Genomic DNA, 12,439 nt, shown 5'->3' with positions numbered 1-12,439 from the left:
GGTTTTTCGCAGTTGCTGCGCCTTACTTCGACGAGCACCCCTTCCGAATCGCGGGTTTCAGCACACCGCCGAAGTGAACATTGACATCTAGTATCCCGCCACCGCCCTCCAGAATTCTTCATGCCGCGATCCGCTCCTAGATTTCGGAGTCTCCCCCGCAGTGGCTCATCAGACCGAGCCTATCGGACGACACTGCCTCCTGGTCTTCTTGGAAGGAGTGCTGCTACCACGGCCACGCGATTTTACAGCGAAAAACTGGCGAACGGCAGACCGGCGACCAGCGGCTGATCGCCGTCGATCAAGTCGGGCTAGACATGTTCGCCGGGTGATCAGCCACCCGCCGGGAGTGGTCAATGTGTATTGTCAGCGCGAGCCAATCTGGGCGCGACCGCGTCCGGCTTCCGCCCGCCTCTACATGCCGGTATAAATCCGAGCAATATGGCGGCGCCCGGGCCTCTCGCCTCAGCATCAATTCGTCGTTGCCGCTGTACTGTGCTTTGCCCCACGTTCATGGCAAAATAACATCGCACGAAGCGTTCGGTTTCTATGAAGATGCTGCACCACAAAGTTTTTGCCATGAAACACACCAAATTTTCAGATTGCTTCCGTGTTTACAGAGCTACTAGGCTTAGTCAGTGCGCGTTGTTTGACGTCAGAAAGTGCTGAAGGTACAGGTTACAGGTTAATGATTTTGTTCTAGAAAGGCGTCACAGAAAAGAGTTCGTCGTCTTTGTCACCATCGAATAGATAATGGCATAATTGTGCACACAAAACAGTTCTTTTCAGCATTCTACTGAGTATATAGAATAACGCCGTTTCTAGCAACACTGAAATGATAGCGGCGGTGGTCTGACGAAGAATCTGTGGGTAGTAGCATCCGTGGGTAGTAGGAGGGAAGGGCGGAGAGGGTATAGTAACCCTGCTTTCGCTGTAAAATGTTAAAATTAGATTGTTTTTAATGCACGGGCATTACTTGGCTTACGCGAGGCACCCACAGAAAGTGTGTACACGAAGTGCGGACACTTACCCGAGCTTACCCGAGTTACTTCAAAATTAGTTCAAAATTTTTGCCGGAGAAAGGTCGGGCAAGCTCGGGAATGTTCGGAGAAGCATCGCGCCAGCGGTGCGACAGGTTGCTCGGGAAGAGCAACATGTATCGGACAATGCCTACGGGTGGCTGTGACATGAACAGCCACCTGCCAGTGTAGTATCGCATCTCTTAACCGCTGCGCTGGTAGTGGTATGAGGACTCGCCACGATCTATGAATGTTAAGTAGAGAATTACCAATTCTGCATACAAGGGGCAATGACCGACGGACCTCCGAATGGTGTACGGTTTAGTGACCAATGCGAACTAAGTTAAAGGCACAAACCACAAAGGCACCAACGCCAACAGGAGTACTTCACAATGCTTTCGCATTCATAGCAGGTAAGCAGACCTAAGTGCCCCGGTAGATTTGTGTTAGGCAGGCTGAAGATACGACTGACTTTCGTCTAGACTTTTTGCAAATTCGCTCTGAAGCTCAGCAGAGAAGATAATTAAAAAATGTAGAACACCTCAGTCTGCTGCATTCGAAAAATGCGGAAGCATTTGGGTTTGAATGTAAGCAACTGTTTATTGCGCAGTCATCGCTGTAGCGTGGCACTTATCAAGTGACCCTTGAATGACATCAGCAACTTTTTGCAAGTCATCGCTGCAGAACATCAGGACAAATCTCTTACACATTTTATCGCCGTACACACCACAACTCGCTCACTTCGTGCCCCTATTCAACCAACAACTTTTCGTGACGTATGCGTTGCCTGCCCGCCTGGCACAAAGAGAATCTGGGTTCGAACCGAAATTCCGGTGAATTTCTTTTTTCGAATGGTCATTTTCGTGATGACCCGCTCTTCCGGCAGGTTTTGTACACGCCATTCATTAGACAAGAAATGCTTTCGCATTAACATATCCGACTTCGTACACTTCTCTCCGTTTGTTGACCTTTGACAGTTCTGCGCATTGTCAAGCGCGGCAGGAAGAAAATCTAATGAGGGGCACTACTCTTGTCGACGTCTGCATTTCTGCCGAAGATAAAAATCAGAAGTTATTTTTGAGTTCAATCAGGGGCAGAAATCAGGTTCTTCGTTAAAAGGTTAATCAATTCGGTGTTTTTTTGTGGTATTCTCTTCCAGTCATGGTAATTGACAAATAACGTGGATTTTTTTCGCGGAGCATAAAATAATTTATCCTTATGTTTTCGTAAGGAAACTAGAAATGGGAACTTGAAACAATGAACCCTTTGCCATGCCACATACTTTCTTTTTTATTACAGTTCATTACCCCTCGTTTCGGTATGCAGCACCTCCCCGTCTGTGAAGCCTGGCTGCTTTAAATGCACACTAGGGGCATATTAAACACCACAGCGATGATTTGAAACGCCCAACAACCATGTAGATGGACGGCAATATCGCGGGCAGCGTTTGATGCAGTATTGTTAATAAAACGTCCTATAGCGCGCTTTTCGACGTTATCCACAAATTAAACCACGCCGTAGTAACACGGGTTAAAAAAAATTGAAAACGTCAGCAATTATCTGATCACGAGCAGCTTCAAAATACGTGCAAGGTGAGCTGCTCATCGAGTGGTTCCTTCAGCGTCGTACACTGGCAAACTGCATTTCCCTGAATAGGCATTCCGAGTAGATGTCGGGTTTAATAAAATTTTTAAGGAATACCTGCCCAGGTTTCCGATGGGGCGCCCGATAGTTACACGTTAAAACTTTAGTTTAGCCGTGAATAAGGGGGTGTCACTTAGCCGTGAACGGTTTCGATGCCACTCAGCTGACAAAACAAACAATAGTTTTTGTTTGTCTAATTGACGCGGTCAGATCACCTTTTTCTCCGTTTTATGTGACCAGCGCAGCACTTTTACGTATTAGCTGAATAGAGAGTTCTCCTGATGCAAATGGCATCGTTATCGGCGTCATCGGTGTTTTAATTTGCAAGCTCAAACTTCCGCGTTCATCTTCTGCACAAGAGAGTGCTGTTGCCCAGCGTGAAGCCTTGGACTTGACTCCCTGCACATAAGCTGCATTTTTTTCCGTTGTTAACAATTAAAGATGTCCAGCAGCTCACTGTTGCTGTAAGATTGAGTGAAAGCCGCTGAAAAGAGCTGAAGAATTTATTTTTCATCGTCATCATCATCATGACTCCGACTACGCCCACTGCAGGGCAAAGGCCTCTCCGGTGTCTGTCCAATTAGCCCCGTCCTTTGCCAGCTGGGGCCACCGTAACCCTGAAGACTTAATCTCAGCCGCTCACCTAACTTTATCAGGTCGCGGTGACTCTGTGGCTTTTTGCGTTCTGATCCTAATGTGGCGAATGCGATCCCGGCCGCGGTGGCTTAATTTAAATGGAGGCGAAATGCAAAAGGTGTCTAGACTAATCCGAAACCCTCCTCTATGGTGTACCTTGTAGCCAGTGTGTTGCTTCGGGGAGTTCAACCTCCTAGTCACCACATTCCTCATACCATACTAACCACCAAATTACGCACCGACCTTTATTTCGCAATGATATTTTCCCATTTTCGAGACATAGCGCGCAAATGGCTTTGAAGATGGTTGCTGGTGTATACAATGACTACTCAAAAGCGTTCGACCGCATAAATCATCAGACTTAACTGAAAAAGTTTAAAACATATGGAATTCGAGGTATAACCCTAGGCTTTATACGTTCGTACCTGGAGCATCGCGCACAAAAAGCTGTAATAGGCGAAAATCTTTCTTCTTCTAAGCGTGTTAATACAGGCGTGCCTCAAGGAAGCATCCTAGGGCCCCTATTGTTTAACTTTTATGTCAGTGACCTTGTAAACATTAGCAGAAAGCCAGAATATATAATATACGCTGATGACACAACACTTATTTCGAAACAATGATCACAGATAGCTTGTATATAACATTAATCAATCATTGGAAAATTTAAGCGCTTGGAGCAAACTTAATTCACTGGAGATAAATGTAACCAAAACAAAAGCCGTGCTTTTTCCACAAGCCAGTCTCCGATGCTTATCGTGCCCTCAAATAATAATGTAATTTTTGACCATGCTCCTATTGAAGTTGTTGAAATGAAAACACTTTGTGTTTATTTCAACGAAAATATGTCCTCGGATAGGCACATAAATGAAATAATTTCACGCCTGGCAAAAACAGTAGGTATTTTAGCAAAACTCCATTTCTTCCTACCGCCGAAAATTAAGCTACATATCTGTAACTCGTTATTTTTGTATCCACTAAACTACTGTTTCCTTGTATGGGGTACAACTGCACAAACAAATTTAAATTGAATATATGCACTACAAAAAAAGCTATTCGCCATATAGCTGGAAAAGACGACTACACTCATACTGCACCGCTTTTTTCAGCACACTATCTCTACTCGTATAACTTAGCAGTTCGCTACAAACAGCACATAACTACCTATGAGAGTACAATGTTTCGATCGCCAATCTAACAACATTTACACGAACATATCCTTCGCGTTCTGCTCATAACTGGGCGGGACCTTTCGTAAGAACGACGTTTGGCCAGCAAATGCTTGCAAATACTCTGCCCACTCTGTTAAACTATTTTCGCGAAAATAAAGTTAATATTGAAAATGTAAATAAGAAAAGAATACATCCATTTTAACTCTCGCAAATGTATTTTTTCTGCTTTTCGTGAGGTGTGTTTCTCCTGTGTCTACTGGATTCTTGCGGGTTTGTTGCAATGTACAATTGCTATTATTCGCTGATTCATGTTTATCATTTCTTATTGTGCCTTTGCCTTTAACAACAAAAAGACTGAAAAATGCGTAGTAAGAGCTAAAATGTCTGTAAATGTACTGCGATGCACTGCCTAAATTGTAAGTGCACCATATGTTACTACCGACACCTCGCTGTTTTGCCATGTTATGGGGCCCGAGCGCCATCAAGTGAATTAACGTGCATTTTTTGCTCGTGTCCCTCATTTCTTACTAAAATAAAAGTAAACTTTAAATTTCAAATAAACCTCAAACTTCAAGTCAAACTAGAGAATTTACATCTTCAAAACGCAAAACCACGTCAAAATGAATTCAGGATATGGTATTTCTTCGTATTTCATTAATCTGCGGTAGTATTTTTTTTTGCCAGAAGTAACCAATCTAGACGGCTTGTTTCTCAGTCGTATCTTGAAGCTGTTTAGTCAACCCTGAAGTTCTAAATCTCTGTATGGTAAGGAGAACCCTTGCCCTCAAGTTCCAAGAACTTCTTGAACTTTAGGGAAGCCGTAAGGGCTCTACTATTCGAATGATAGGCAGACCATGTAGCCTGCTTACTTTTGGCAAAGACTGCACATACACTTCCCCGGGCGTTCACTAATGCTCATATACCGGCACAGTCAAAAGCTTTTACCATAACAGCAGCATTAGATAGTTTTTCATGCTAAACGGCGCAGGCATCGCTCCCGCTGTCGCGTCGTAGCATATAGCGGTCGGAAATTACCGAATGAACTCTCTGGCGTGACTACCAGGTTTACGAAGCGCGAGTTAGCCTAAGTGTAAAGACGTTGATAGAGTCTGTAAGAGAGTGAGGGGGATGCGGTGGCACTGAACATATAGTTGAGAAGACGTTACACTTGGCAACGCTGTTCCTCAGTAAGGCTTGTTGCTGGGCTAGTTGGTTTCGCATTTTTTGAAGCTTGGAAAAAATCCACCTTGGCACAAATAAATTCACACAGACAAAACCAAAGAGACGAGGCGCCTGTCCGTTGTCTCCTTGTCTCTTTTGTTTTGTCTGCGTGAATTTATTTGCGCCGAGGTGGATATTTTCCAAGCTTCAAAAAAAAAAACGCTATTCCTTACTCTGCAGACATCTTCGACATATCTAGCTTTGAAATGATGGCCGGAACCTTTTTAGGTTCACGAGCAGGCGAAATTTCTCGAGCAGCAGTGCTAAGGGTACAGCGAGTGTTGGAGTGAGTCTTTAAAGCGCACTGTTTTCTGCAAGAAGCGAAGGCTCAGCTGTAGTCTATTTTCGGTGAAGTGCTTGTTATACCTCACGGCAGCAAGATTTGAAGTGCAGGCCCCGTTCCCAAGCCATGTACCCAGGGAGGTCGAGCATCAGGACGGGAAAAACCCTTTAAGGAAACCGGTTGGCAACCGGCGAGGACGGGAGTCGAACCGACACGCTCTCGAAGCCGAGGCGGGAGCTCTCACCGGGCCATTTCTTCAACTACGGAGTTTCTGTGAAAGCTAGATAGGTTTCTTTTGCAGCCGTATGGCTACGCTTGGGTGGATACTGCTGAGCAATTGCAACCGTTAATAAGTACTTGCAGCTGGGCTTGTTGGTGCGTATTCGTGAAAGACATGAGAGCGCAAGATGGCAACACGGACGAGTAGGCAGCGCTCGTCCTGTTCCCTTACTCGTCCGTGTTGCCATTTTGCGCTCTCATGTCTTTCACGAAGTACAACCGTATTTCCTTTAAAGCTTGCTTCTTCGGAGAGCCGGACGCGGAGTTTTTTAAAGGGATGCTATCCTGGTTTATGGTTTATGGTTTATGGGGATTTAACGTCCCAAAGCGACTCAGGCTATGAGGGACGCCGTAGTGGAGGCCTCCGAAAATCTCGACCACCTGGGGTTCTTTAACGTGCACTGACATCGCACAGCATACGGGCCTCTAGAATTTCGCCTCCATCGAAATTCGACCGCCGCGGCCGGGATCCAACCCGCGTCTTTCGGGCCAGCAGCCGAGCGCCATAACCACTCAGCCACCGCGGCCACGGATGTTATCCCGATGTTATCACGTGGAGGATGTTATCCTGCCACGTTAATTGGGGAGGATGACAACATTAAAAGGCCCACGTGAATCTTGAACAGATGTTGACCACCGCTTTAGCTCTATGAGAAACTGCTCAAAATATTTAGATAAGTGGGGCTCACCTGCTTCACCTGTTTTCAAAGGTAATAATCGCCTGCCGAATTACATTATCATCGTAATTACCTCCCGTGCAGATCCGTACCCACCCCGGTAAAACAATCTTCGGAGACTTGGGCCGCTCTTCCTACTCCACTCCGCCCAGTGCTGTGGTCACTACTCGTTGCCAGTATCGCCCATGTGTTGGGCGATGTGGGCACCGGCTATCCGACTATTCGACTTGAAAACGCGATCCGATCAAGGGTCAAGAAATAAGTGTTTTCTCTATTACAGCACGAATGCCTCTTTCATATTACTTAAATTACCCCTCTCCTGAGCCACCTGCGGCCATATTAGTTTATTTATTTTAATATATTCAGCATAATGTCAACGCCGAAGGAGTTATTACAGAAGTGGGTTAGATGAGGTTCATAATTTATACAATAATATCTGGCTCTAATGTTGAAGGCACGACCAAAATATGGAGATGGGGACACAATAAAAATGCTAATATACAATCATCATTAATAACGCATAAAATAAACTGCCTTCACGGCAAGCGCTACAAATTTTCCAAACATTCATTGTGAGGTAACACATAGCTCTAGCGCATTCCATTCACGGGCAGTCCGCGGAAAATAAGAATGAAAAAATAATTTGTTAGTGTAGCATAGTTCCCGTAGCCTAATTGGGTGCATATGTCTGGTTTCTGTAGTGCGTTTCCTGTTTTTAAAAGGCGCTAGCTATCCCATTAGCTCCATATTCTTGCAGCAACAGAATTTTCTTTAATATTGTGCAGTTCCTTGTCGCAACTGCAGAACAATAGAACAATACTAGTTGAATATACTACACATCTACAGAAAGATACTACAATACTAAAGAAAAATCTGCCGTTACAACAAAACGGCATAAAATTTTGCCGCATTATTGGGCGGGGAGAGGTTTTAGAAGAGCTATGCATAAAGAAGGATGCAAAAAAAAGCAAAAATAAATAACAAAGCTAACGTATGCGATAATTTAATTGTGGTAAATAGACGTCGAAGTGGAATGCAATGAAGTTTCAATGCTAGTGAAGCAGTCCAACGCCCTCCATATGGGCAGGCAAAAAAGTTCACTGCATGACGAGTACATAGCGAGGGGGAACAAAAGAATGTTTTAATGTCTGTATAATGTTCCATTCTCCTCCAGTTGGGCGAATAAAAAGGTCAGCACATGGCGCTTCTTTGAAGATCAGCCTAACGGACGTAAAACAAGAGGCTGCAAAGACTAAGATCTTCGCGGAAGGTTCATTTCCTAATGAGAGTTTCTCGTACGGTTTATATTTGCCCTCAACTAGGAATATGCACTCCCATGGCCTTCACAGGACGACGTCTTCCACATCGACACAGCAGTGCAGTATCAAAGAAACTCTCCATTACTTGATATTCTGCGCCGAACAGCTAGGGTGATATTTGTTTACAGACTGAAAAGCAGCTCTACAAAGCTTCTCTTTTCCTATGCAAGGAACCTAGAAACCACAAGACGAACTCTCGTTAGAGGAAGCAGAAGGACAAACGTTTATTAAAATGACTCTGTAGTACCCCAGGAGGGCCCCTAGCGGTCAAAGAGCCATCCGGCTTATCCCAGTGCATCAGCCTCAGCTGAACTGTTGGGTTAGCGGCTAGCAGACCACCCTTCTTAGAAGATCAGCGCCGGTGAAAATTTGAGTCTCTTGCGCGCACTCTTTAACTGTGTAACTCAAGCGGCCAGAAGCATTTCATCCTGTGGCATCCTGCTCTTCACACTGAGACCAGGTACAAATTCATTGATTTCAATAGACGAAAGTGTCCAGGAAGGCAAAGACGAAGACAGTGTCTAGGAGTTGCACGGCATGGCCAAGGCCAGAGTTGCTGTGGGTTATATCAGTACGATAAAGGAAGTGCTTTCCAGGTTGTAATAGATGTGGATGGTGAATACGCATTGTGTCCCGGGAGGCGATGACAAGCAGGGGCAGGCGCCTGGTCTCAGCTACAGTTGCCGTGGGAGTGGATGCGTTTGGGAGGCCCAGACCGACCCGAAAGCAGCTGTTCCGTGCTGCTTCCAGTGCTTTCTTAATTGTGAGAGGTACTCTATTGACAACACGCACTGCTCCTTCACCGCAAGCTGTTTGAAGGAGTACCACTCGGTGGCAGTTTTTGCCCCATCGCGTTCTAGCTGTGCAACCGAGTATCCGTGGGGCTGCAGCTATTTTCGCTCGAGGCTTCTTACCACATTTTCCCCAATATCCCCAATTTCTCCTCATTTCTTTTCCTCCACACAGACCCCATCGTTATCCTTCCGCGTATATTTGCCGCATGAAAGTGTGCAACGGGGCCTAAGAGGATACCCCACTGGGCATATTCCGAAAATCGCTACTTCCCAGCGATTCTTCGCCACCTGGTAAATGCAAGAGTGTGTAGTCACACACACACGCACACGCACAGACGCACACACACACACACACACACACACACGCACAGACGCACGCACGCACGCACGCACGCGCACGCACGCACGCACACACACACACACACACACACACACACACACACACACACACACACACACACACACACACACACACACACACACACACACACACACACACACACACACACACACACACACACACACACACACACACACACACACACACACACACACACACACGAACGCAAACACGCGCGCACACACACACACAAGTTTATTTAATATCATGAGGATGTTGGGCGCGCCGAAAAAGCCAGTGGCAAGGCTTGACGATGCCGACGCACCTTGCAGAGGCTTGGCAGTGGTACACACGAATATGTCAACGAAAACAGCATAAGAGCCCTTTCAGAGAAAAATTTAGAAGAAATCACATAAGCGGGACAGAGTTGGCATTTTTTATTTCTACATCTATTCGGGTTCCTTATTTAGTAAACGCGGAAGAGTGCAGCACAACATTTTACAACCGCAACTCCCCAATGCTGTTGTTATGGTATAACCTTTTGACTATGCCGGTATGTGAGCACTAGTGAGCGCCCGGAGAAGTGTATGTATTACTATAGATTAATTAAATACGAAAAAATATCATGCCCTTACTTCATTTTGACGTGGTTTTGCGTTTTGAAGATGTGAATTCTGTAGTGGTGACTTCAAAGACATTTCCACGCTATATGACGACAATGGTAGAATCATTGCGAAATGAAAGTCGGCACGTACATAGATAGGTGATTAGTATAGAATGTGGAATGTGGTCACCAGGGGCTGAACGTCCCGAAGCAACACATTGCTTACGAGGCACGCCGCTATAGATGAGGGTTTCGGATTAGTCTAGACACCTTTTGCATTTCGCATCCGCTGAAATTCAGCCACCGCGGACGGGATCGCATCCCCGACTTTAGGATCAGTAGCCGAGCGCTGAACGCCACACAGTCACCGCGACCTGATAATTTAATGACTGGTATACACGTTTCAATTTTCCGTTTCAATATAAACGCTCCATCTCCTCTCAACGACTTTCACTCAATCTTACAGCAACAGTGAGCTGCTGGACATCTTTAATTGTTAACAACGGAAAAAAATGCAGCTTATGTGCAGGGAGTCAAGTCCAAGGCTTCACGCTGGGCAACAGCACTGTCTTGTGCAGAAGATGAACGCGGAAGTTTGAGCTTGCAAATTAAAACACCGATGACGCCGATAACGATGTCATTTGCAGAAGGAGAACTCTCTATTCAGCTAACAGGTAAAAGTGCTGCGCCAGTCACATAAAACGGAGAAAAAGGTGATCTGACCGCGTCAATTAGACAAACAAAAACTATTGTTTGTTTTGTCAGCTGAGGGGCATCGAAACCGTTCACGGCTAAGTGACACCCCCTTATTCACGGCTAAACTAAAGTTTTAACGTGTAACTATCGGGCGCCCCATCGGAAACCTGGGCAGGTATTTCTTAAAAATTTTATTAAACCCGACATCTACTCGAAATGCCTATTCAGGGAAATGCAGTTTGCCAGTGTACGACGCTGAAGGAACCACTCGATGAGCAGCTCACCCTGCACGTGTTTTAAAGCTGCTCGTGATCAGATAATTGTTTACGATTTCAAGCCTTTTTAACGCGTGTTACTACGGGTCGTTTAATTTGTGGATAACTTCGAAAAGCGTGCTATAGAAAGTTTTATTAACAATACTGTATCAAACGCTGTCCGCGTTAATGTCGTCCTTCTCCATGTTTGTTGAGCGTTTCAAATCGCCGCTGTGGTGTTTAAAATGCCCTTAGTGCGCATTTAAAGCAGCCAGGCTTCACAGACGCAAAGGTGCTGCATAATGAAACGAGCGGCAAACGGCTCATTGCTTCAAGTTGCCATTTCTAGATTTTTACAAAAACATAAGCATAAATAAAGTATTTTATGTTTGGCGAAAAATTCACGCTATTTGTCAACTATCGTCACTGAAAGAAAATAACACAAAAACACCGAATCGCCTAACCTTTTAACAAAAACCCGATTTCTGCCCCTGTTTGAACTCAAAAATAACTTCTGAATTTTATCTTCATCAAAAATGCAGACGTCGACAAGAGCAGTGTCCTTTATTAGATTTTCTTCCTGCCGCGCTTGACAATGCGCAAAACAGTCAAAGGTCAACAAACGGAGTGAAGTGCACGAAGTCGGATATGTTAACTTGTCTGGGGACCTTCAAAATGAATTTACGGACAATTTAGAAGCAAGTTATTCATGTCGTCAACCTTTCAAACACAAAAAAGAACCGAATGTTTAACCTTTTACAGCAAAAGCAGGGCTGTTATAACCAATTCGACAGCCCCTCCCCCCCCCCCTTTCCCTCACGAAATCTGATGTTCTTTGAAGTCTGCAGCACAAGCGTGGAGCTTGTATCCTCCATACTTCCACTCTACAAAACCTGCTCCTTCTGCAAAGTTCGAGAAAAGGTCAACCTGGGCTTCCACATTACTCGCAGTGGAAGCCCAAGTTGGCCTTTGTTGAGCACCATAGGCTGCATCCCCACAAGGGCCGCACGCACTAGAAGCCATGCAGCGGAACGAAAAAAGTGACGGCGAAATCGAATTCAGAGGCGCTGTCAAAAAGCAAGCTGCCCTCCAAAAACACCCTTCGGCCATCTCCCACCTCGCCCCACTCTCCTGCCAAAACCCACCCCCTCATTTCAATCATCGACCCACTCGTGCTCACCTTCATCCTACAGAAATATATTGAAGCGTGTTTGCAGCATCGCCTTATAGCAAAATCATTGAACACATTAAAAGAATTAACGTAATCATCGAGTGTAAATTCAGCTGCTTTCCCAGATTTTTAGCATCAGAAGTGTGTTTGTCAAACTTTTTTGTTGTACAACCCGATTTTCGCCTGAGCTCGAACTCATGAATAACTTTTGCTTGTCATCTTTAGGATACATGCAGACGTCGACAAGAGTAGATGTTCTTTAACAGTCTTCCTTAAAGCCGTGCTTGACATTGAGCAAAACAGTCAAAAGGTCAACAAATAGAGGGAAGTGCACAC

The sequence above is a fragment of the Amblyomma americanum genome, chromosome 11, assembly GCF_052857255.1.
Source record: "Amblyomma americanum isolate KBUSLIRL-KWMA chromosome 11, ASM5285725v1, whole genome shotgun sequence".
NCBI classification, from domain to species: domain Eukaryota; kingdom Metazoa; phylum Arthropoda; class Arachnida; order Ixodida; family Ixodidae; genus Amblyomma; species Amblyomma americanum.
The sequence above is the reverse complement of the archived record's forward strand: the minus strand, read 5'-3'. Positions refer to the sequence as shown.